We start from the raw sequence: 23,954 nt of genomic DNA on the forward strand, positions 1-23,954 counted from the left end.
ATCTAGAGTATTAAGTTCATAAAAACAGAGTAATGCTTTAAGCAAGATGACATGATGTAGAGGGATAAACTCATGCAATATGATGAAAATCCCATCTTGTTATCCTCAATGGCAACAATACAATACGTGCCTTGTTGCCCCTACTGTCACTGGGAAAGGACACCGCAAAATTGAACCCAAAGCTAAGCACTTCTCACATTGCAAGAAAGATCAATCTAGTAGGCCAAACCAAACTGATAATTCAAAGAGACTTGCAAAGATAACCAATCATACATAAAAGAATTCGGAGAAGATTCAAATATTGTTCATAGATAAACTGCCTCTATTCAAGCACCGGTTCAAGGGGGGATTTGGTGTGAGGGAGAAGAGGGGCGAGAAAAAACTGCCTCTGTTCTTGCCTTCGGTCGCCGCCAGGGAGAGGTTGGGGATGGGTGGGCAGGGGCAGAGCCAGGATGAAATGCGAGAGGGGGCAAAGATGTAGTATAATTTTTTTTCAGAGAACTATATACGAACTAATGGCTAGATCACTTAAAACCCCAACCACACAAGCACATATATAGTGTGTAAGAAGCAAAGTCATATATTTCACGAATATACTTACAAAAAGTTCATTCCCAAAGTAAATGTAAACTAACCACTTAAGGCACAAAAACTCGAGAAAATCAATATGTTGTTCCTTTTTATTCATACGCCCCAAATTTCTAAGCTTCAAGCTGGATGAAAAAGAAACATCTTTAAATATGAGAGAATGTAAATACTGATAAATAAATAAAATAAGCTTGAGAACATTACCTCCTTCCGTTTCATCCCACGTCGGCTTTTCGCATGAAAGCGTTTAACTATCACCTCATTAGTAATATTATCTAGCATTTCCTTTTCTACGAAGCAAATAAGGCTATTGCTCAAATAATCATCACCCGTCTTGTTACGTAAAGCATTCTTCACGAGCTTCATTGCGGAGAAGCATCTCTCAACAGTTGCAATGGCAACAGCAAGAGTCAGTACTAATTTCAAAAGTCGATAGACAAGAGGATAAGAAAAGTGCTTCTTCGCAGATACCATCAGTTTAGCCAGATCATTGATAGTTTCCAAGCTAGCAAATCTTGTATCATTGCGTACATTATCTATGTACAGGCAAAGCTCCTTCTCAATATGCTCCAACTCAGTATCACTAAAGTCATTAGGATAAAACTTAGCCAACTTCAACAACTTCTCATGATCATAGTGACTAAACTGACAGCTTGGGCTGAAAGCAGACATACGACAAAGCAACTCATTGTTTACCTCATTGAATCTGCGATTTAGTTCTTCTGCCAATAAATCCAAGACAGCAAAAAAATCAACTCTATAATGATGCTCATTATTAATGCCAGTCCTCTGCCTTGGCTTCTTTGGATTTACGTACTCCTTTTCCATGTCCACAACTGAGATATCATTCTTGTCGCAAAAAGAACATACCTTGCTCAGGAGAGAATTCCATCCATGTTGAGATCTAAGCTTATCTAGCTCTCGCTTAACAGATTCCACATATGATATAGCATTTACAATGTCCATATCCTTTCTCTAAAATGTTTTTGACAGCCCATTTGTTAAAGCTAATATAATCATCATCATGTGTAGAAAGAATGCAGAATCAAATGACCGGAAATATTTTAGAAGACCACTGGCTTGACGTTGCTTAGTAGCATCCGAGCCCTCTTCCTCCACATACTCTAGAACTTTTACCACCGAGGTAAACATCTTCGACAAACTTGACAAAGTGGTATAGTGAGAATTCCATCTTGTATCTCCTGGTCTTTGAAGAGAAAGCTCCTGGTTTAATCCGGACCCTGTAGCAATCTCTCCCTTACCAATTGCTTTCCTCACTTCTTCTCGATGGTTCTCTCTAAGTTTATCCTTTCTCTTGCAAGATGATCCAACGACATTCACCAATAATGATATCATATCAAAGAAATCTCCAACATCAAATATCTTTTTTGCAATGGCCACAACAACCAAGTTAAGTTTATGAGCAAAACAATGTATGTAATAAGCTGAGCTGTTCTCCCTCATAATCTTGGCTTGCAAACCATTAAACTCACCTGCCATATTACTGGCCCCATCATAACCTTGTCCTCTCACTTGTTGTAGACTCAAGCCAAGCTTTGCAATTATAAAATCAATTTTAGACTTGAGATAAGCAGATGTTGTTTCCTCCACATGAAGAACACCAACAAACCTCTCATTTGATAGACCACATGTATCTACATAGCGTAGAACCACTGCCATTTGCTATTTGTCGGAAACATCACGACATTCATCAACTAATAAGCTGAACACGCCATTGTCAAGCTCCTTCAAAATACAACTCAATACTTCTTCTGCAAAGCACTCAGTAATATCCTTCTGAATTGTTGAAGATAGTAACTGATTATTAAGTGGAGCATTTTTGAATGTTTTGGCTATAACATCATTGTGCATAATTGTATAATCCATCAGCTCCCTGTAGTTACCTTTATTTGTACTCTTTTGACTCATCATGGCCACGAAAAGGTTGTCCTTGATGCAACAAGTATCTGCATACATCAATTGCAGCATTTAACCAGATAAGATGCTCATTCTTCTCAAGGTCGGTCTGTTTATACAAGGCTACAGGAATTGATTGTTCTGTTCTCATTAGATCCTCACATTTCTTTAGTGCCTTGTTATGAAAACTATCACGATCGCCCACATGAGTTGCAAAACTCTCTATTGCCTTCTTCCAGTTGACAAAGCCATCAACCACAAATGCATCATGGCCAGGTTTGTTACCTTTAATGTTGTCCCTAAAGAAATAGCAGTACAAGCAATATGCCTCGTCCTCTACCTCACTGTACTCTAGCCAATTACGATGCAGATCCTACCATTCGGGATTAAAATACCGCTTACTCTTACCAATCCATCTCGGTTTAAACTTGGAGGGACAAGGTTGATATGCCCCCAATGCCAGGTAATTTCTCCTAATCTCCTCATGCTGATTGACATTAAAATCTGTAAGCCTCTTCCTTTTAGATGGATCCCGAGTAAGCTTGTCCAGATCAACTATTTCAGGCATACTACCAGTCGTCGACTTTGCAAAAAATCTCTCCATTAGCTTTCCTGTCAATGCCAAATAGTTGAACAGTAAATAAATCATAATACCAGAAGGTGAAATATCACCATAGGCTTTCTTCTACTCCAACGACTTCAAACTTGTTCATACAAAATTAGTAGATTTAGGCGTTTAGCAAGGTTCAGTCAACCTAATTATCAATTCATACATTACAAATTTACAATCTATATATGTACACAGGATATTTGATACATTTACTACTGAACAAAATAAAGATATAGAAATTAGAAGAAAAAGGCCAAGAAAACTGAACCTAGGGCTTACCTTGATTGATCAGCGCGACAGCGTCCACAGATTCTTTCCTGCCGGTGCAGAACGGCCGGACCCGAACGACGTGCACCGTGCGAAACTGCGAATCAAGGATGGCCGCCGGAGTGGCGTCGTGTAGTGTAGGTGCCGCGTACAACCGTGGACTACAAGCGTCGGCGGCTTCGATGCGTCAATCAGTCAAGGCGGCAGGCGGCGAACTCGTGATCTCCTGATTTCCCGAAGGCCATGTGCGTTTCCAGTGAATTGGGCAGCAGCCTGCTCGTATTCTATTTAGCTGGGCTGCTGGGCTAGCTATTATTTCCTATACATGGACGTGGGCTTGAAATATATGACAAAAAACTAAGAGTAGAGGGGGCAAACACCTTGAGCTGAGCGGGGGCAACATTGGACATATTGGGCCTGGTATAAAAGGGCCCAAAAAACGAGTGGGGGCATTCGCCCCCACAACCCAGTAAGTAGATTCGCCCCTGTGGGTGGGCTGGGCCCGCGCGTGGTGTTAACCTACCAGGGCCAGATGCCAGGGTCCTTGGCGTCTGGCCCCTTTGCCACGTCAGTAGGTCAACGGGCAGTCGGGCAGTGCGGGCCAGGGGCCAGACGCCATGGTACCTGGTGTCTGCTTCGGAACCCAGACGTCAGGAATGTTGGCGTCTCCTAAAGAGGTCAGAAATATTTTTTTTCAAAACGTCAAATCATGATTTTATTAGCTCTTTAGGTCGTAACAATAATTTTGTCCTAAGTGTAAACGCTCTCTGCATGCTTCAGTCAAGGGAGCTTAGCTAGCTCTCAGTGGACAGCTAGAGACAAGTGTAGTCAGTCTCCGTCCAACCGTTCCAACTGACTGTGGCCCGACCGGCAAATCGTTGAATGATCGGATATTGAAGGTGTCAGGTCTCTTAGGGCATGGCCGCCTCAGGGTGATGCCTCACATGCCATGTAGAATCGGATATGACGTAAAGTAGGTTCAGATAGGGAAGTGGGATCTTCTCCAGGAGGCGGATGCTTGAAGAGAAAAAGTGTGGTCCGGTGACAAAAGCTGAAAAGGTTGGAGTGAAAAGTAAAGATGCATGTGTACTAGAGTCCTTATTTTTTATTTCTTAATGATACCCACTAATGATAGCTTGCATTAGAGAGAAAAAATTAATGTAGATGCTTTAAATTATTTTTTATCATGGGGCATATGTATCCATATGTCATTATTATACATGCCCTTAAGGTCATACACTCACATTGACTGACAGCGTCACACGGTCAAAAGCGTCAGAATTCTCAAAAGAAAAAGTCAGGCCATCCCAAGACATCCAAAAGTAGTCATTTTCTACTATTAGTTTTTCACTTCTAACACTGGTCACTGGTCAAGCACCGGGGACAAGAAAGTAGCTAGTGCGTGCAGTGCAGGTTGTACTTGCATTATAAGGAGGTGGTTTTTTTTTCTACCATAAAGATTTAGCAAGTATACTTCACTGAACATTCTATGATTTAGCAAGTATCCTGCACATAAAATTCTATGACAAGCGCAACTAAGCCCAGTGACATGGTCTAGGCTGAGCTCTTCTTGTGTGTGTGTGTGTGTGTGTGTTTCCATTTTCTTGTGGCTTTCCATTTTCTTGTGACACGATCGAGTAGTTAACTCGAAGATTCACGACGCGTACTTGAGAGTTGAGACGCGAGTCCCAGTATACGCGTACCATGCAAAAGGAGAATAAATGTTACTACCACCAAACTGTTTTATCTATCTATAAAAGCTTGCTGCAGGCACTCCATCCATGGAAGGGCATAAAGCTAATTAAGGTTACAAGTCAGAACGACTTGGAGATTCACTCAGAGTAGACTCGAGTGGCTGCTCACACTGGCACAGTCCCACTGGACACTGAGCATGAGTTCACACTTCAACTTGGACTCAAGCTAAAGTCGTCGTCTCGTCGCCCCCGTTGAACTGCTAGCGAGGACCCTTTTCTACACGCTGTCAAGTCGCCGCGCGAGCCTTTCCGTGGTCTCGCATGCGCTTTCACTTGCTGCTCCTGTCATGAGACGCCGATGGAGACGCCAGTTTCTTTCTGCTACTAGTATAAATACAGGAGCGTTGGGTTGGAGGGGCACCAAACCCACAGCTCCTTCCGCCCCTTACCCAGTCGAAGCCAGCAGCCAGCTTGTTGCCATCGAGTTAAGTCGTGCGTTTCAGCGGAGAAGAAGAAGGATGCCTGACCACAACGGGGTGAAGAAGGGCATGTGGGACTTCCTCTGCGGCTGCTTCTCCCCCACCAGCACCAGAGATTGATCGAGATGATCGGTGGATCGAGCCGCGCGCCGCTAGGTACTGATGGTGATGGACCGTGTTGTGTTTGTCTTTGATGTAGAAGTACGTTGTTAGCTTAGCTGACCCTCAGTAAGGTAGCTAGGCATGGTTTGCTGATGCTGATGCATCCGTTTGTTCTCCAGTCGATTGGTAATCTTGTTTGTAGACTTGCAGATCAGTATCGTCGTGTGTTGTTTAGCTAGCTTCTTCTGCTCATCTTCTGTTTCTGTCGTGTAATGATAACTCACTCTTTTTCCGGCAGACATGTATTGGTTCAACTCGGTGCATTTCATGATATAAAACATGTTACTGTATTTACTTTTGTTTTGACTGCTAGAGCCACTACAAGAAATATGTTAACTTGTGACCTTTTCTTAGTGACCCTGAAAGAATTGGTCATAGATCTATGACCATTTCAGACCAATTGGTTAAAAGTTGTTCGGGGACTCCAAAACCTAAACTATAACGAAAATTTTGGTCAGAAAGGTCGTAATTTCCTTACACGAAATGATCATAAAGCAGATAGCACTGGTCTGCTGCCTTATTTCTAGCTGATCATGACCAATATAGATGGTCATAACCTTGTAAATTGTGGTGGGTTGCTATGACTAGGCGCCACCTCATCAGTTTTGCCTATGTGTCATGTCCATGTGGCAGTTTTTGCCCTAGGTTGTGAAGCAACCTATATTTCTGTCATTCCCAAAATTCCCAAAAAAATCTCATAAATTCTTTAGGTCGTATATTCATCAAATATGTAAAAATCCTTCCTTGCCTAGTTCAAAACTAATTCAACAATATTCATTTTCCTATTCTGTTCACAACAGCACTTTATGAAGGAAGTGCTATTTATATATTCTTGATTGTCCTTGGAATTTTTGGGCACTCTTTCCTATCCAAATTATTACCGCATGACAAAATTCAGCTCCACTTGCCTAGCAAATCTTCCTCGGCAAATTTCCAAAGTTTTTGTCCACCTAGAAGCATTGTGAAGGAAGTACCTTTTTTATATATCGAAATGACATGAAATTTATACAGTTCCTTCATATGCCCAAATTATCACCCTCCTCCAAATTGCAGCTCAGTCAAATCATCTATGTGAACCCAGGTTTAATTTATATTTTATGGCCAAATTGGCACGTTGCAAAGCAAGTGTTATCTAGACCCCTCCTATTACCCTCAAACTTTTCGGGCACTCTTCCATACCCAAATCATTGCCACATGATAATATTCAGCTCAATTTTCCTAGTAAATCTTTCTCAGGAAATTTTCAAAGTTTCTACCTCGAGAGAAGCTTTGTGAAGTAAGTACTATCTAGGCTTACCCAAATGATCTGAAAATTTACCAGCGCATGACCATACCTATGTAACTTACCTACACCAATTTTTAGCTCATTTCATTCATCTAATATCTCTCACTAGTTTTCCCAAGTTTCTGTCCATAGAAGAGAATTGTGAAGGAAGTACCACTTTGGCATGTCCAAATAGTATCCATTTTCTACAGTGCTTTCCTATGCCCAAATAACCATCCTCCACCAAATTCCAACTCAATCCATTCATTATTTTGAGCCCACCTTCAACATTCGTATTTATGTCCAGTGTGGTACTTTGTAAAGCAAGTACCACCTAGGCTCCTCCTTTTGAGGTGAAAATTTGTGAAGACGGTCTTCTTAGTAACTGATCATCCTCAGCCAAAACTCACACCCATTAGCCATGTGCATTTCCCGTACCGCAAATCAAACACTTGGCTGCTTATTCATGTTTGAGCATCGATCGGTCTCCTCGTGAGAATCTTATGTTGTGATTTTCTTCCTAGCACCTACCTGGGGAGTGCCCAACCCACTAGACATGCCTAGGCCGCCCAGAACACATGGCAACGCCACGGTCACGCGGTGACCACGCGGCGGGCATGTGAGCTTACGCGCTCTAGAGTTGGGGCCCTCGGCCACCGTCCAAACCTCGATGTCTCACCATCAAACTATGTATTTACGATTAAATAGATACTTATTTACCTAGAAATGATTTTTGGAAAAAATAAATAGCAAACTATGAGGCAGCTGCAGTTCAAATTTGACCCGCTTCCAGCTGAATCGGCGGGAATTTGTCTTTTTCACCAGAGGTGGATCAAAACTTTTGGCACCCAACCATTTTGTCAATTGTGCACTAAATATGTCCTAATATTTTATAAAATTGATTAGGTCCAATTTTGCAACGAATATATGGTAGGTCCTTCACAAAAAAAACTCATTTCAGGCACTCAGAAAATGGAAAATGGTTTTTTCGTCCAAAAAAAATGAAAACTTCCTTAGGCAACATTGTTTGGAATTCTAATATGCACCCTTGTGCACAATATGAGATCATTTGAACAAACTATGCCATGAATGTGGCCATAAGATTGAGCGTTTGGCTTGAAATCCATGAATCTTCACACATGATAGCTCATTTCTGAGAACACTTTTTTAAAATAATTACCGTATTACAGGTTTATTATTTTTTCTGGAAACTTGGTCACATATAATGACACAATGCGAAGATTTTCCAATTTTTTGATTTTTTTTTGAATTTTTTATGCCCGTTTCAAAATGCGGTCAAAACAGCGGGCTTGACCGTTGTAGCTAGTGGTTGAATCTTGGAAAAAATTTGATATTTCTCTGATTAAATAGATACTTATGTACCTAGAAATGATTTTTGGAAAAAATAAATAGCAAACTATGAGGCAGCTGCAGTTCAAATTTGACCCGTTTCCTGCTGAAACGGCGGAAATTTGTCTTTTTACCAGAGGTGGATCAAAACTTTTAACACCTAACCATTTGGTCAATTGTGCATTAAATATGGCCTAGTATTTTATAAAATTGATTTGGTAAAATTTTACAAAAAATATTTGGTAGGTTCTTTACAAAAAAACTTATTTTAAGCACTCAAAAAATGGAAAATTGTTTTTTCATGCAAAAGAAATAAAAACTCCCTTTGTCATTGTTGTTTGCCAATCTAAGATGTAAAGTTGTGCAAAATATGGCATCATTTGAACAAATATTTGATAGGTCTTTCATAAAAAAACTCATTTTGAGCATTGAAGAGTGAAATGAAAAATTTGTATGTAATCAATCATGACCAATTTATATGGTCAAAAAATCTGCAAATTGTTTGATGCGCTCTGATTGGTCCATAGGCATATCACGCGGATCATGCCTCAACCACCGTTGGATGCTTCTGGATCCAACGGCAGCCCTCACCCCCTCACCCTCTCACCCAAACCCTAACTTCCACGATCCACTCTCCCCCTCTCGTCCCACAGCCGCCACCCCCCAACCCTACGTCTCAATCTCTGGATCCCCAACCACCCAGCCGCCACCATCCTCCGTCCTCTCCCCCAACCCCGATAGCCGACAACCCCTCTCTCCCCTTCTCTCCCACGGCCGCGGTCGAATCCGCGCTCGTCCCTTCCAGATCGCAGCCTCCACCTCCTCCCTTCCAGATCGTGGCCGCCACCTCCCTCCGACGGAGCTCCCCGCCGTCCATGGCCTCCCCCATGCGCTCCCCAGATCCGTCTCGATCCGCCTCCCCCTCGACTCGAGCCGCCTCCACCCACCTCCTCCCTCTCACTCCGCCGCCCGCCCGCACGTGCCCGACCGTCCTCTCCCCCGCGACGAGCGCCGCGCCAAGGAGCGGGGAGGGCAGCCAGGCGGCCGGAATGCCCGCGTAGAAGCGCCCGCACCCGTCGCTCGACGCGGACGACGGCCACGTCCAGGAGGAGGAGGTTGTCGCTGTCGCCGGGGCCGTCGGCTCTGGCATGGAGGGCGGCGGCGCTAGCGTCCAGAGGGCGGCCAACAGGTGGACGGCCTCCAAAATCCTACCCACCTCCACCCCGCCAGCCATGGCGCCGCCCCCACCTCCGGTAAGCACCCCCTCCCCCCGACCCAGCCTCCTACCCCGCACTGGCCCTAACCCCGTCCCCTTTCCTCCCCCCTGCAGCTGTAGGCCAGCAGCAGCGCCGGCTCCACAAGGTGGCGGCCGACGGCGACCTCGTCCGCTTCAAGAGTACGCCCGCGCCTCCCTCTCCCCATGCTGGTTTTCTGCTTCGGTGTTTGTTTGTGCTCGATCCTGATTTGGGCGTGATTTTTTTTCCCGTCGGGCATCGCGAGCGCGCTGGACGGCGGGAAGGGCCGCGTCAAGGAGGCGGTGGAGGCCGCCAAGGACGGATGATCCGGGGCGCTTCACGCCGCTGCCGGCCACGGGAGGATGCTGGTGTGCGTCTACCTGGTCGAGAAGCTTCGCGTGAATGTCAATGCCGGAGACAACAAAGGTGCTTTGTTCGGCCTCCTCCTCTGTTTTCGCAAACTGCAGAACACCAGCGTGCCTACAAATTGAAATTGGTGCCTCACAAGCGACACAATCAGTAGGATGAAACAGACTGCACTGATGCTTTATTTTTGCTGCATCAATCATAGCGCCACATGTGTGTTCTCTTCATTTTAGGAGTAGGAAGTGATGCCCCTTGCTTGTTTAGAAGCATCTGATGTCTGTCACCAACTTGATCTAGTTTTATTAGTATGTAGTTTGAACTAGCCTGTGTCAAGTTTTATTAGTATGTACTGGAGTAGTAGTTTGAACCATCTTCAGTGGAGATGGCACCTACATACGTATAAACTAGAAACCAGGAATGACCTATTCCAAAAAATACCGGAAAATGGGCTTGTGTTTCGGTCTTTATGCCCAACTCCAGCCTGTGTTTCAGTAATGCACAACACTATTTGCTATGACCAAGCTGCAAAGCATCTGCATCACAAAACCGCTAGCTGCATGCATGTACATGCATCTTCTGAAATAGAGTGATTGGTTTGAATACAAGTGCAGAATATATGCAAATGGGTGCTAGCTGTACATATTAATTGACTCTGTCCAGTGTCGATTTCTTCAGTGTACTACTGCTAGTGTTGACTGAAAATGGATTCATTCCTTCTTACGCACTGCACTGTACTGTAGTATAGGTCATTTTCGAATTAATACTTCAAAATTTATTAGTATTGGAGGATTGATTGTTTTCAAATCAATACTCCTGGGCATCATTCATGGATGTCTAGTAGTCGACATACTTCTGGTTCCATTTAGTGTATGCAGGTAGCAGCAACTTAAGTGTAATGGAGTTGTTTTGTTACTCTATGCCTACTTTGTTAGAGTTAGCATCATCTCCTTGTCGTTTATAGCATAAACGCCTTCACTATTCTTGCTCTGAACCTCTGATCCTCATACTGATTGTATTTGTCTTGATGGAATTACAGGCAACATGGTGACTCTAGTGCAGGCAGCGTTGGCCATCCTCTTCAAGGCTGTGTTTAGGTGATTCCTCGGGTAGCCATGACACTACTCTGGCCGATTTGCCAGGCAGAAGCCCATAATGTGGACTCCTCCATGGAAGGTACAATGCTATTGACTTCATTTCTACAAAGAAATCTTAGGCAATGCTTATTCTTAGCTGCAAATGCAGTGCTGCTTCTTTAGAATCTATCATTCGTTATGGAATTCATTATAGAATTTGGTGCGTTGTACCATCAGTCACAGCTGCTGAGTTAGCCAGTTAGGTAGTAGTACATGACAGTGAACGGCTCAAAAGTATTTCTGTGTTTGATGCATGGCCTATCTTAATTCGTGCTTATACATTCTGTTCTGTTTTACCTAACTTATATTGGAAGCTGATTATTCTATAAGATGGATCTAACCATCATTAAGTGCACAAGTTTTCAGGACAATTCGCAACTGCATTTAAAAGTTCCAGTGGGAGTTATACATGTTTTCTCATGATATTGGAAGCTGATTATTCTGTTTTTACAATGTTTTGCAGAGTTCAACTTCTCAGAGTGCCGGAGACTCGCAAGACTATCTTACGTAAAGAGCAGGCTATGGCCTTTGCACGTGCAGTAGCTGCTGGGTTTGATATAGACAACCTGATATATTTGATCTCGTTCGCAGAGCATTTTGGTGCTTCATGCTTGATGTAAGTACGACCTTCTTATGGACAAAGTAGTATCATGCTTGATGTATCGGATCTTTCCTTTGGATATGGCTTATATTCCTCTAGCTGATGTGAACCTGAGGCTGTTGATTAATTTGCGCTGGCCTCCTGATTCGTTCTGGCTAGTGCTAGTTTGTTGCTGGTTGTGCTAGTATGAAGCTTCCGGCTGAGTTGAAGCAAGTCAAAGTGTAGTACTATTTCTAAGTAGGAAAAATCAATTAAGCTAGTTGCATTAGTAAAAGGCGTGGGTGAGGCTTCCTTTGCTTCGGCCAATAGCACATCGAATAGTAACATCACATGTTGGCCCAGTCATATGAGAATGCAATTAGGAGAAAGTTATATCAGCAAGTTACTGTACGTGTTAGAGAAATCAGTGTTGATTTATTTGTTGTTCTTTTTTTTCTTTCTAATTTTTGCATGAGAGCAAACTGGTGTAGCTAGCTGGACTATGCAGCCATGAATCAGGAAGTAGCATATTCAGTTTTGCTATTAGAAAATAAATGTATTAAAAACTTTAAATTTGTCTGTTAGAGATAGCAGTATTGATTGTACCTGTTAAACAAGCATCTATTCTTCCTGGAATGTTTGTCTATCAGCTAGTATGATGGCATATTAACATCTTTCTCAGGGTGCTAGAGTCACATACTCTTGGGTTCCATGTTAAAACAAACTGATGGCTATATATCTTAGTAATATTAAACAAAGCTATATGGCTTATCTTTCGAGTTTTCCAATGCCATCTAATCACTTCTATTTTGTTCCTAAACATTTTGTTCTGTAACATGCAGATGCTGGGCTTTCATGTTTCTTCGTGAGCATCAAGACAAAGAAGTGGAGGAAGAATAGTTCTAGCTCATTGGAGCTAGTTCTGAGAGTAATGAAGCCCTGTGTGTTAAATGATCTGATTGTACACTTGTGGAGCTTGTTATCTGATTGTAAACTTGATGCTGATCACACTTGTGGAGCTTGTTATCTGATTGTAAACTTGATGCTTGTTATCTGATGTAACACTTTGATGGTTGATAATATTTGAAGTATTATGTGTGTTTTGTGTGCCAATTTAAATACTAGGTATTTATTTGCGTTCAATTAAAAAATTGAAGAATATTTCCCTCACGGCTAGGACCCAGTACTAGAACCTGACAATGGGGATGCACCTGACTAGTGAACCCACTTTATAAAAAAAAGAAAAAATAAAACTATTGAGACAAAAGGCCATGGCCCAAAACTAAAAAGGCTGCAATGTTGGGCTTGGTCCATGAAGCTGACAAAAAATTCATAAGAAAAAAATACATTAAATGGGCTGAATTAATGGGCTCGGCCCATATAAACACCGAAATGGACCGGGCTGAATCTTGTGCCACATCAGCTTGCCACGCTGGATGCCTACGTGGCCTGGGGAGGTTGCTAGTGACCAAAACGCCACAGTAGACGTATTTTGGTCATAAACGTCTACGACCATTCTAGAAGAAAGATCGCTATAGTCAGTTTATGACGGCCAGCTTTTGACCTTATGTTTTTGTCACAAAAAGGTCACAAATAGAAATTTGTGACCATTCAGTGACCAATAGTGGTGGTCACAAGTTGACATATTTCTTGTAGTGAGCATTGCCGCTCTGTATATGTCTCACGTCGGATCGCCGGTGACGGCCGGTCCCTTTGCGAGCGACATGGATTTGTTGCGCCTGCACTACACGCGCGTAGCCTCTGGTCACGACCTTCGCAAACGTGAACACGAGAGTCTCAGATGCTCAGTTAAACCATTTATATTGGCGGGAGTTGCTTGGCAACTGGGTTCTGTTTCACGCTATTTTTCCATTGATGTCAGACAAGAAAATGACACCTTCTATACTTCAGTTTCCGTGCGACTTGGATTGGATCCACACCAGGAAGGCTGGAACATTCCATATACCTACCTACCTGGTCGCCGGCGGTACTAGCTAGGTAGTTCAAGTTAACTGATTGGACACAAAACGACTGGCAGACGGTGACCGTCGGCCACACGACCTCGCACCCTTGCTTGCCTGTAAATTGCGCCGTACATGCACTGGACTGAACGGCTGGAGCTAGCCACACAAATAGAAAAGGCAAAACACAAACACGTTGACTTGCAGAAGGAAAATGCAGGCTGCATACACCTGAGAAGCTCGATCGATACACTTTTCGTGGGTTTTCCCCGGCTAAAAGTGTGGATGCACACACGTTCGTAAATAGATACAAGCAGTGCAGAAAAGGCCGAAAGCAAACGAACATTACAGAACTGGAGAAACAGAAGACAAAAACCCCAGAAGCCCAGCGCCCGCCGGACGTACTTACTATGCATTTACCTGATTTCACCCCTGAAAATGGCGTGAAAATGTCTCTACCACGCGGCCGCGCGCCTATTTATACACGTAACACGTCCTCCAGTCGAAGTGTTCATCTGCCACGCTGCGTCCACGATCCCCTTCCCCCTCCATGAAGCATTCTCTTGTCTGTCCCTCCATGGAGAAGGGGCACGACGTTGAAGATGGGAAGAAGAAGAAGAAGAAGCAGAGCAAGAAGCCAAGTCCGAGGCGTGGCGGAGTCATGCAGAGCATCGCCAAACTGCTCTGCTTCTGCGGTGCTTCTGCGGAAGGCTAGAAGAAGGCCATGGAGCAGCTGAAGCTGGCACGCACGATAATTACGGTTCTCTATTTGTGCATGCATGTGTGTGTACCGTGGGAAAAAAATTCTGTGGGTACGGGTTGTAAACTCCTCTCCGTGCGTACCCAGCGCAAAAATGCTACACTTACGGGGCTGGGGTTACAGAACAAAGTTACGGGACGACATGTGTCAATAAAATCAACTGCACACCCTGCATTTAACCGTGGGGCCAGGCCCATGATTAATCCCTATGCCACCAGCTCAGCCCCGTAAGAGTTTTCCGTACAAATTTCCCGTAAGTGTAGTATCTCTCGTACCCAGCGTGAGATCAAGCCACATGGTCCACCTCGCCATCCGACGATCCGCTCCCGTGCGTTGGCTTCCTCAGCTCGAGCAACTCCTATCGGCTCCAGGAAACAAGCCGCAGCCTCTGAAACTTCGGCTCGGGGACTGGCCGCAGGACCGGCCGCATGATCCCTAATCCATCTAGACCAGAGTCGCCGTCGCATCCTTTGCCGCAATCTCCGCCGCCGCCGCTGCAGTCTTCTCCGTCGTTCTTCACCAGCTGATCGTCCGCTTCCGCTGTCATCTCCTTCGTCCGCCGCCTGCCCCTATTCTGAGTTTCTGACACGGGATAGAGGGAGTGCGGCCGGCAGCCAAACGACGCAGGTACGTCTCCAATCCCCCTTTTCTTCTGCTCGCCGCTGCTCATATTCTCTCATGTTGATTTCTTTTTATTTCTCATGTCAATCTATTTTGTTCTAGTGGAAGTGGTCAGCATTAACAGTTAATTAATCACTGTTCAGTATCTTAGCTGCCAGGAACCGTTGATGTCAGCAGAACAATCGTTGGTCTCACCGTGTACAATGTCTCCTCCACGTTTATCCCGGTCAAGCTGCGATGGCATGGATAATACATACATATACTTCACTGTCTAAACTCAACAAACTTGCTAATTCATTCTTTGCAGAAGGAAGTAGGAACCACTTCGGCATAGGAAAAAATGAGACTGACAGGAAACCATTGGAGATGATGGAATGTTTCCTGATTGCTTCTTGTTCGAGTACATCCACAAGGCGCGAGAAGCAGGGAATAATTCAAAAATGGTCTCTTTCTGTCAATTGATTTCACGCTAATGAATGTTGATGTTGTGATTTTCTCTAATTCACGGCGCGTGAGCTATGGTTTGATAATGTAAGATAACTTGGGATCTGTACAAGCAGCCAGAAGGGGCTTTGTTGATCAAGTGTTAACATCTAGAACAAGCTGAAGCTTTAGCTATAAGACATGCTCTCAACTTTGCAGCAGAAGCATGTTTTCAGAAAATGGAAATTGCATCAGAATGCTTGACATTGATCAACAAGATGAAGGGCGCAGAGCAAGACAACTCCCATAGTAGTTAGCGTCATAATTGATGATATCATATGTATAACCGTGATATTTGTTCTGTATATTTCGTCACGTAAATATGTCTTGTAAGGAAGCAGCTAATGTTTTGGAAAAATCAACCAGACATGATGTAGCTTCCTGCTGGTATAATGAGTACCCTGAGATTGCGAGGACCAATTTATGCAAATAACAGAATTTCAATGGATGAAAGCTAATGAAATATCCATCTGACCCCTTTCAGAAAACTGCATGTGTTATCTAGATGTCTTTATAAATGTGTAGTTAAAAATTTCTGATTTTTTCTCTTGTTTCTCAGATTTGCTGCCGGAAGAAGAACCACCATGGTCATCCTTGGAGGCCACGGTGTCAGATTCCGCCATGGCCACTCCCAACCTTCTCCACAGTAGTGTCGTTTCAGACCTGCGGCAGCCCGATCCGCGGCTGCCGTTTCGATCCGTTCATGGGATGAGAGGACGCGTTCGGCGTGCGACGGAGATGACTACGGTTTCGTCCGCTGCACTGAGCGCCGAGCCGGCGAGCTGGGCCGCTAGTCCCATCGTGTAGATGACATTGTTCCGGTCGCTCAGCCATCAGAAATCCACGATCAAATCCCCGCTGCACCGAAGAAGCAGAAACAGCAATCCTCATGCGTATCTGTTCAGATTTCAGAATCAATCACTGCGTAACTCACGGGAGCCGGGATTGACTAGTTTTGGAGCCGAACGCTGGGCTACCGAGTCGAGCGAACGAACGGAACGAGCATCTGAGGAGAGGATCGTCGGATGGCGAGGTGGACCACGTGGCGTGATCTCACACTGGATACGCACAGAGAGGAGTTTACAACCCGTACGCACAATTTTTTTTCCGTACCGTGTGGTCTTCTTTCCTCTTTTTGTGCATTAGTTGCTGTTGTCGAGGACCCTCTGGAGCTACTACTACTACTGTTATGATGGATTGTCACTGTGTTTGAATTTTATATACTTCATGTAACACATGTAATCCGAACGGCATTGGTAATGTCTTGGTTGGTCACTTCCAGTAGCATGTTTGTTGTATTTATGTTGCTCCCATACTCTGTTCAGCAATGGATTGATTTGAACTGGCCTACGACCACTGGACTAAGAGTCAGCCCACGAGTCCTACAACCATGGCACCTGAATCCATCATTTGCACCGACGTGTCTTGCTATTCATTCTTTTCTTTTTTTGCAAATCGGAAGCAAGCTGGGGGAGGGTTACGGGTGTCCGGACCGCCGACACATAGGATCTCTGGCACCCCCGGCCCACTCAAATCCATCTCCCTTCACTTTTCTGCACTCCATCCTTGCTCCCCCTTATTTTGAATCCACACCCTCCTCGTCCTCCGCTACTCAGGCATCCTCAAACGTCCACAGCCCCATGAACGCGCATGCCCGCCTTGGGCAATGCCCCCGTCCCCAGGATCCCTCGGCAGCCAGGTACCCTTTGTCCCCCTGTGGACGACGTCCATGGTGGACACCATGCTAGACAGGTATTCAGCCGAATGCCATTGAGTTTTTGTGTTGAAATTTTTGTTGCTCTCTAGAGTAATTGTCTAGTCTACCACTAGTGACAACTATGCTATTAGTTAGCAATCAAGGCCATCATCCATAGCCGAAGGGTTATTACCTTTAAAAGGAAAAAGAAAAAATTTAGCACACAACTCACATGACAATTGCATTTTTTTATCGTATGCAAGAACAAGTGCATAATAGTGGAAATTTGACAGACTTTCGAAAAAAGGAACGCGTTTATGGCATTGGTATTACCCTTAAAGAAGAAATAAAATTAAACCAAAAATAAAACAAAAATAAAAAATGAAGTTTTCCGATAAAGAATGAACTAGTGACACTGAAATTACCTTTACGGAGAGAGAAAATAAAAAATGATAAAAATTCCACATAATGTACCTAGACATTGCAATTTTTTATAATATGCAAGAGTAAGTATATAATTGTGAAATTTCATAAAAAAATTATAAGAAGGAATTAATTAGTGGCATTGATATTAATGTGAAGGAAGAAAGAAAATGAAATAAAAACTACAACTAAATAAAAATAATGAGGTTTTCTAGGAAAGAAATAATTAGAAGCATTGGTATTGCCCTTTAAGAACAACGAAAACAAGAAAAAAAAACTTGAATAAAACTTGCACACAACTTTGCACTGAAATTGCAATTTTTAATATGCAAAAAATAAGCATATGATCATGCAATTTTCATGCTCACATACTGTATTGTATTTGTGTGTATACATTTCTGTTCATCCAACATGCCAAAAATATCCATTAAAAATGAGTAAAAATAAAAAGAAAGAAAACATATATAATAGTTCAATTAAATTTCACATGAGGATGATGATTAAAGGCGGAGGCAGACCTATAATATGTGTAGTTTTCTAAATGAAGAAAATAAAATAAAAACTAAAAAAATCAAAATAATGAAGTTTTCTAAGAAAGAATGAATTAGTGGCATACCCTGTAAGAAGAAAAAAGAAAAATGAAACAAATAATGCCATGCCAACACTGTCATGTTGCCTAGAACTCTGCGCCCGACGACTGAGCTCCTGTGTCTATCACCCTCCCGAGCATTTTCATGTGTCCCTTGCCTCTCCATGCCTTCGAGAAACTCCTCGTGCAGTGTTGCTTCACTTCCCTCTCCACTAGGCCTTAAAACTACATGAAACGCATCCACCAAGCTCCATTGATGCAGCTCTACTGACATCCATGTCTCCTATAAATAGGACCCCGGACAGAGCCTTATAGCCCTTCATTCTCAGACTTGGAGCCTCTCTGTATCTAATCGCATTCTTCGAGCAATTGCTCCCTGACTTTGAGATCCTCCACAGCATCCGACAAAGCGTGCATCACCATGAGAGCAGCGTAGGCTCGCTTCTTCTCTCCTTTCTCTCTATTTCATTAATGTGCATCTTCCTATCGCCTTTGCATGTTCAAAGTTGTAGCCAGTACGGGTTAACGACGACAACCAAGCTTTGATGCTGCTCTATATATACCGCTTCTTCTGGCGCCTATGATCTCAAGAGCAAATAATCTCCATTGACACTCACTTCATCTCCTTCCTCTCGATGTGCGTAACACCGTTGTTCACCGCCTCGTCCCTTGTGGCGTCCACAACCCTGAAGTTGAGCCATGCGACACCCATCTCCAGCGATCTTCTGTCCTCTTTGGTGAGATTTTGACCTCATAATTTCTCATGTGTCCGATCTTCCGTCTGTGGCTAGGATAAGATCAATTAAAACCCGCAAACGGTTGTGCTCTCCTGGCCGTTGATCCTTAGATCAACGCTTCCAGTTAAATAACTTAACCAAACACATACCGTCCAATTAGATTGTGCCACGTTTCACTGCTTATATTTTCATTTTTTTTGATGATTTTTTTGTAAAGTTCAAATATTCATACGTTCATTTTGTTTGGCCAAATTTGAAATTTTTGATATCCCTATGATCCTTGGGAAGTCTGCAATTCAAATATATCCTTTGATCACCCATTTGAACATTTGAAATAATCCAAACATAAAATATGCATTTGGGAATATTAAGCCATATCTTTTTGTCAATAAGTCCTATCAAAATATTTCTAGTGATTTTATGGACAAAAATCAAATTTGAACTAGAGGTATATTAAAAAATGCCCAATATTGGTAAATGCATACCATATAGTCTACATGTCATTTAATGATACCATGAAAGTTTAATAGGTTTCAGACAACGTTCATTTTTTCTAAAAATTAGAAACAATCAATTTTACACAATTATAATTAAGCTCGTGTGTTTGAATTTTCAAATATACATATTTGAAAGTACCAAACTTTTGTTTCCATAGACCTAAATATATGCTAACTACCTTATTTAGGATCTTTCTTCCAATCGTTGGAAAATTTAAATGTATTTATGGTTCAAATTTCAAGCATTTATTGAATTAGAAATAAATTTATTAATAAATTTTCCAAAATATAGCAAAAAATGAAACCTATAAAGTTCAAACCATTTTTCACACAATACCAATAATAAGATAACACACTAAAATCTAAAAAAATACCTACAAATTGGAGTAGTTGCGGGCAAGCCTTATGTGATTGCCACTTGTGAAGTAACTACGAGTGGCGGGCATGTGCAAGTTGCACACCACTAATAATTATGGCCAAGATCTAACCTTCACTACAAGAAACTTGTTAATACATAACAGTCCTTGTCCGTCACAGATCAGCCAAAATCCGTCATGCGTCCAAATCCTTGACGGATTTGAAATCCGTCATGTATATCGCATTATAATTTGACACTGTACCTTCCATGACAGATCTTGGCCGTCATGGATCTGCCCCAAGCCCGCCAAGCCCAAACTAGGCCATGACGGAACAAACTGTCACCGATTTGCATGACGTGGATGCAACATGGACCTGACAAGGCGTCTACGTGGATCTGACGTGGATACGAACATGGCCCATGTTGTAACCAGCCCAATTAAGGATTTGGCCCAATAATTTTGGTGTACAGTCCAACCGATAGCTGTTTATCTTTGTCATGTCCTGTTTTTTTAGTCCAACCCATAGGCCTTTTTTGTACAGCCTGTTTTCTCGATACAACACAATTTACAACACGACAACCAAATCATATATTCCTTAAAAAATAGCAATTGTTTACATGACAATACCGATTTCCAACAATCTAATCTGATTTGAAAAAGCAAAGCTTAATATCAAAACATCACAAGCATATCTAGAAAGCCCTATAAGTATTTTTTTAAGAGTGAGTTACATGACTTGAAAGAAAATGCACTACTAGCTGATTTTTTTCTCCAACACCAACGATTGTAGGCAGCTAACCGGACCCAAGAAATCCTGCTAAAAATCTTCAATCTCCAGTAACACGGATTAACTGCCAAACCTGTGTAGAATCAGAAGACAATCAAAATTATAATAAGTTATAAAAGTAAGCTCCCAAATGAATCCAAAGAGTAATAATATTAGTTGATTTTCCAAGCAATCATTCGTGGACACACCACTACTATACTAAGGTACCACGTAAATGTGGGCAACACGCGTGAAAACAAGCAAAATTAGTCCAAAGAAAAGTGTGTCGAATGAAAGTATAATCAAGTTAGCCTACAAGTGATGAGTAACAAACACACATCACAGAACTAAAAGTGTAGTAGCAGCAGCAGTTGGTTCAGCCATTGGTTCTGGACCAAACAAACAGTAAGTGCATGGGGCTAACCAGGCTAAAAGCTCTCTATTTTATGGCCTAGCAAACAAACATGAGATTTCTCAAAGAAGAAAGCAAACAAACATGATACAGACAAGTACTTGGTTTTTTTTTGTTGTGAGAGGAAGTTGTGCACCTGTACAGGTATTTAGTTTATATGGATCAAACATTTCTGCACTCTAAAAGAAATGTGAACAAAAGTGAGAGACAGGCACTTAGTTTTTTTGTGAGAGGAAGCTGTGTGTGCGTGAACACGTACTTGGTTTTGGTTTTTCTGGATCAAAGTTTCTGTACAAGCGACCAGCTGAAAATTATGTAAAGAAAATTCAGCCAGCATAGACACTGTACCACACCATTCCTTAACAAACAAGAATGTCAGTAAAGAAGTGACAGACTAACTTCAAGATAATTAACACAAACTGGGCATAAGCATAGGATAAGTTCAAATCAAAATATGTTATGTTGTGGACTATATTAACTCAATGTTTAAATCAAAATCGGCACCGGAGGATTTTTCATCTAACTTGATGCTTATGCTGCAGGTTCATCTCAAAGTGCCAACAAATACAGTACTAAACAATACTTGCTTGCCAAGTGAACTTCGAATGGCATGCAAAATATTAACAAAGAATATGATACAGCTTCACTGAGAGATCTCCCACACTAATAGTTTATTTGTGGAGTACTAAGCGGTATACTTGTTATTACATGAAAAATTCAAAATCTGTAGAAGCAGAATCAGAACCCATGAACAACAAGAGATAGCAACTCTAGTAGAGTATCAATAAAATGCATAATATCAGGGACATTGTACAATGCAGATTTTATGCGCACAAAAATATCTGTACAGTTATAATTGTACTGGAACCACACAACAATCCACACCTTGAACAGCTCAAAGTCTACAGCCTGAATAATTCACATGAAGAATGGAAGGGTATCAAGCTCACCCTGTTCTGCTCGAGGACCGTGGCATCGGCGTCGATCAGGTGGGAGATGCACTGACTATAATGTGCAAAGCAAAGATATTAGTGTGACAATTGGATATGCGGTCTCATTTCATTATTACTGCAATGCAAATGTTGTCTCAACTGAACCAAATTCTTAAAGAACTATGCCTTCCCAAAAGTCTAAATTTACTAACTGAATTCTTAAAGAATTGATTCAATTGCATACTAACTGAACTAAGAAGGAACAATTTACAATGGGTAGCCGCACATTACTTTCCCTTTCTTCATGATGTACCTGAGGTTTCTCATGCATAAAGTAACAAGTATCTATTTACTACTTGGAATGAATGAACTAGCATTAGAAACCTGAAGTTGTGCAACACCGACCATCCTTTGGATATTGTAAAAAGAACATATTTTCCATCTTTGCATTGGTAATACTAAAACAAATATATTAGACACCATATTACTTGTCCTTGAAATGTGCCAACTAAAATGAAATACCTAGGCATCACCTGCCCTGGATGTCCTGTTCTCAATCATGCAAAGTACAAACTTACAGAATTCATGTGATATCTATCTGGTTAACCTTAGCTATGCTATCAGGAATCAAAAGTGACCAATCACAAGCGAATGTTGCAAATAAATTTTGAGAATACAAATTCCAACAGTACACATGATTGTTATCAGTTCCACCAATACTCATGAACAGCACACGAAATAAGATAAGCAGGAGATGTCGTAGCGGAGAGAGCAGAGGTACAAGTGCTCACTGAAGAAGATCGTAGGCGATGCAGCGGCCGCAGTGCAGGTTGGCTACCACCGTCGCGCGGCAGAGGAGGCCATCACATGATGCACGGGATGCACGGCCGCGCCGGAGACGCGACAGAGGAGGTCGGGGTCAACGCCATACAGACCAGCGCGCGCGAGCGCACCTAGCTAGGGGGCGTCACCCAGGGGTGGAGAGGGCGCGGTGTCCGACGGGGAGGAGCCGCCGAAGACGAGCCGGTGATGGACGTGACGCCGCAGCCGAAACCCTAGCCATAGGCGAGGGGTTGTGGGCGAGCGCCGGAGACCAGAAGTGGCGGATCCAGCCGGACCAGAGGATGGAGGGGTCGGAGACTAGCTCGTCTGTGTGCTGCGAGCTGGTGGACGTCGCCGGAATCGATGGTGTTGGTCGCGGCGTGAGGGTCGCATGAGACAGAGAGTTGGGTCGCGAGAGGAGTGGATGGGTGGGGGATGCAGCGGATCTGACAGCTGCCGGAGCTGTGATCTGAGAGAAGGGGAGTGGGAGGGCCGGCGGTGAGCTGTGGGAGGAGCCATGGGAAGAGGTGGTGGGTGGCGGCGGTGGGGAATCGGGAGGGGGCTGTGTGGATGAGGGAAAGAGGAGAGGGACCGAGGGGGAGAGCATTAGGGTTAGCACTTTATATGGTGGTCGGTTAGGCGGGCTTTAGCGGGCTTAGGCGGGCTTGCGGGGCTGTACCAGGCTGTCCATGACAGTTTTTGAAATTGTCATGGCGAATCCGTCATGGATTAACAGGTTTTTTATAGTGCTTGGCCCAGGTCTGCAGTTATGGATGGTTTTAAATGCCCGTCGTTGTTAAGTAAACTAAAATTACATGGCTAGTTTAGAACCCGCCATTGGTATCTACCTGAGTACCAATGGAAGGGTCCCAACTCTGCCTGCCACTAATGTGACCCTACCTATAAGCATTTTTCTAGCAGTGTGATCATGACATTATTTAATGGTGACATTCGACCATCGGATGTTGTCCTCGATTCTATGTGGTTTGGGTTCATATATATGATGTACTGTTGAGGCATATATCGGTCATGGGATGTGCACTTGGCACAAAGCTTTGTCATGTTTGGGAGATTGATATGGGGGCATAAGGTCAGGGCCTAAATGGATTTTAGTGAGTGTGTTGACGTACCACTTGACCGCCATCTTGAGGTTAAATCTATGAATGAGAGATAGTCCACTTAATCTAGGAATGTGTACATGGTTTACCATAAAAGACATATCAATTGCCAAGATGAAGCGCCACCACATAC

At 43.0% G+C, this 23,954-nt stretch overlaps 1 long non-coding RNA gene and 1 pseudogene across 1 annotated transcript; both read right to left on the reverse strand.

Annotated features, from left to right (window-relative positions):
• Positions 1-701: 701 nt before the first annotated feature.
• Positions 702-3,627, reverse strand: LOC147966145 (uncharacterized; annotated as a pseudogene).
• A 16,708-nt stretch (positions 3,628-20,335) lies between these two features.
• Positions 20,336-23,293, reverse strand: LOC125543422 (uncharacterized). The gene is made up of 3 exons (XR_007298432.2): positions 22,673-23,293; positions 21,900-21,950; positions 20,336-20,631 (listed from the first exon to the last, which is right to left on the reverse strand). It is a non-coding gene; the product is annotated as an uncharacterized LOC125543422 (long non-coding RNA).
• Positions 23,294-23,954: the final 661 nt, after the last annotated feature.

This window comes from Triticum urartu, chromosome 6A (genome assembly GCF_056163025.1).
Source record: "Triticum urartu cultivar PI428250 chromosome 6A, HENAU_Tu73, whole genome shotgun sequence".
NCBI classification, from domain to species: domain Eukaryota; kingdom Viridiplantae; phylum Streptophyta; class Magnoliopsida; order Poales; family Poaceae; genus Triticum; species Triticum urartu.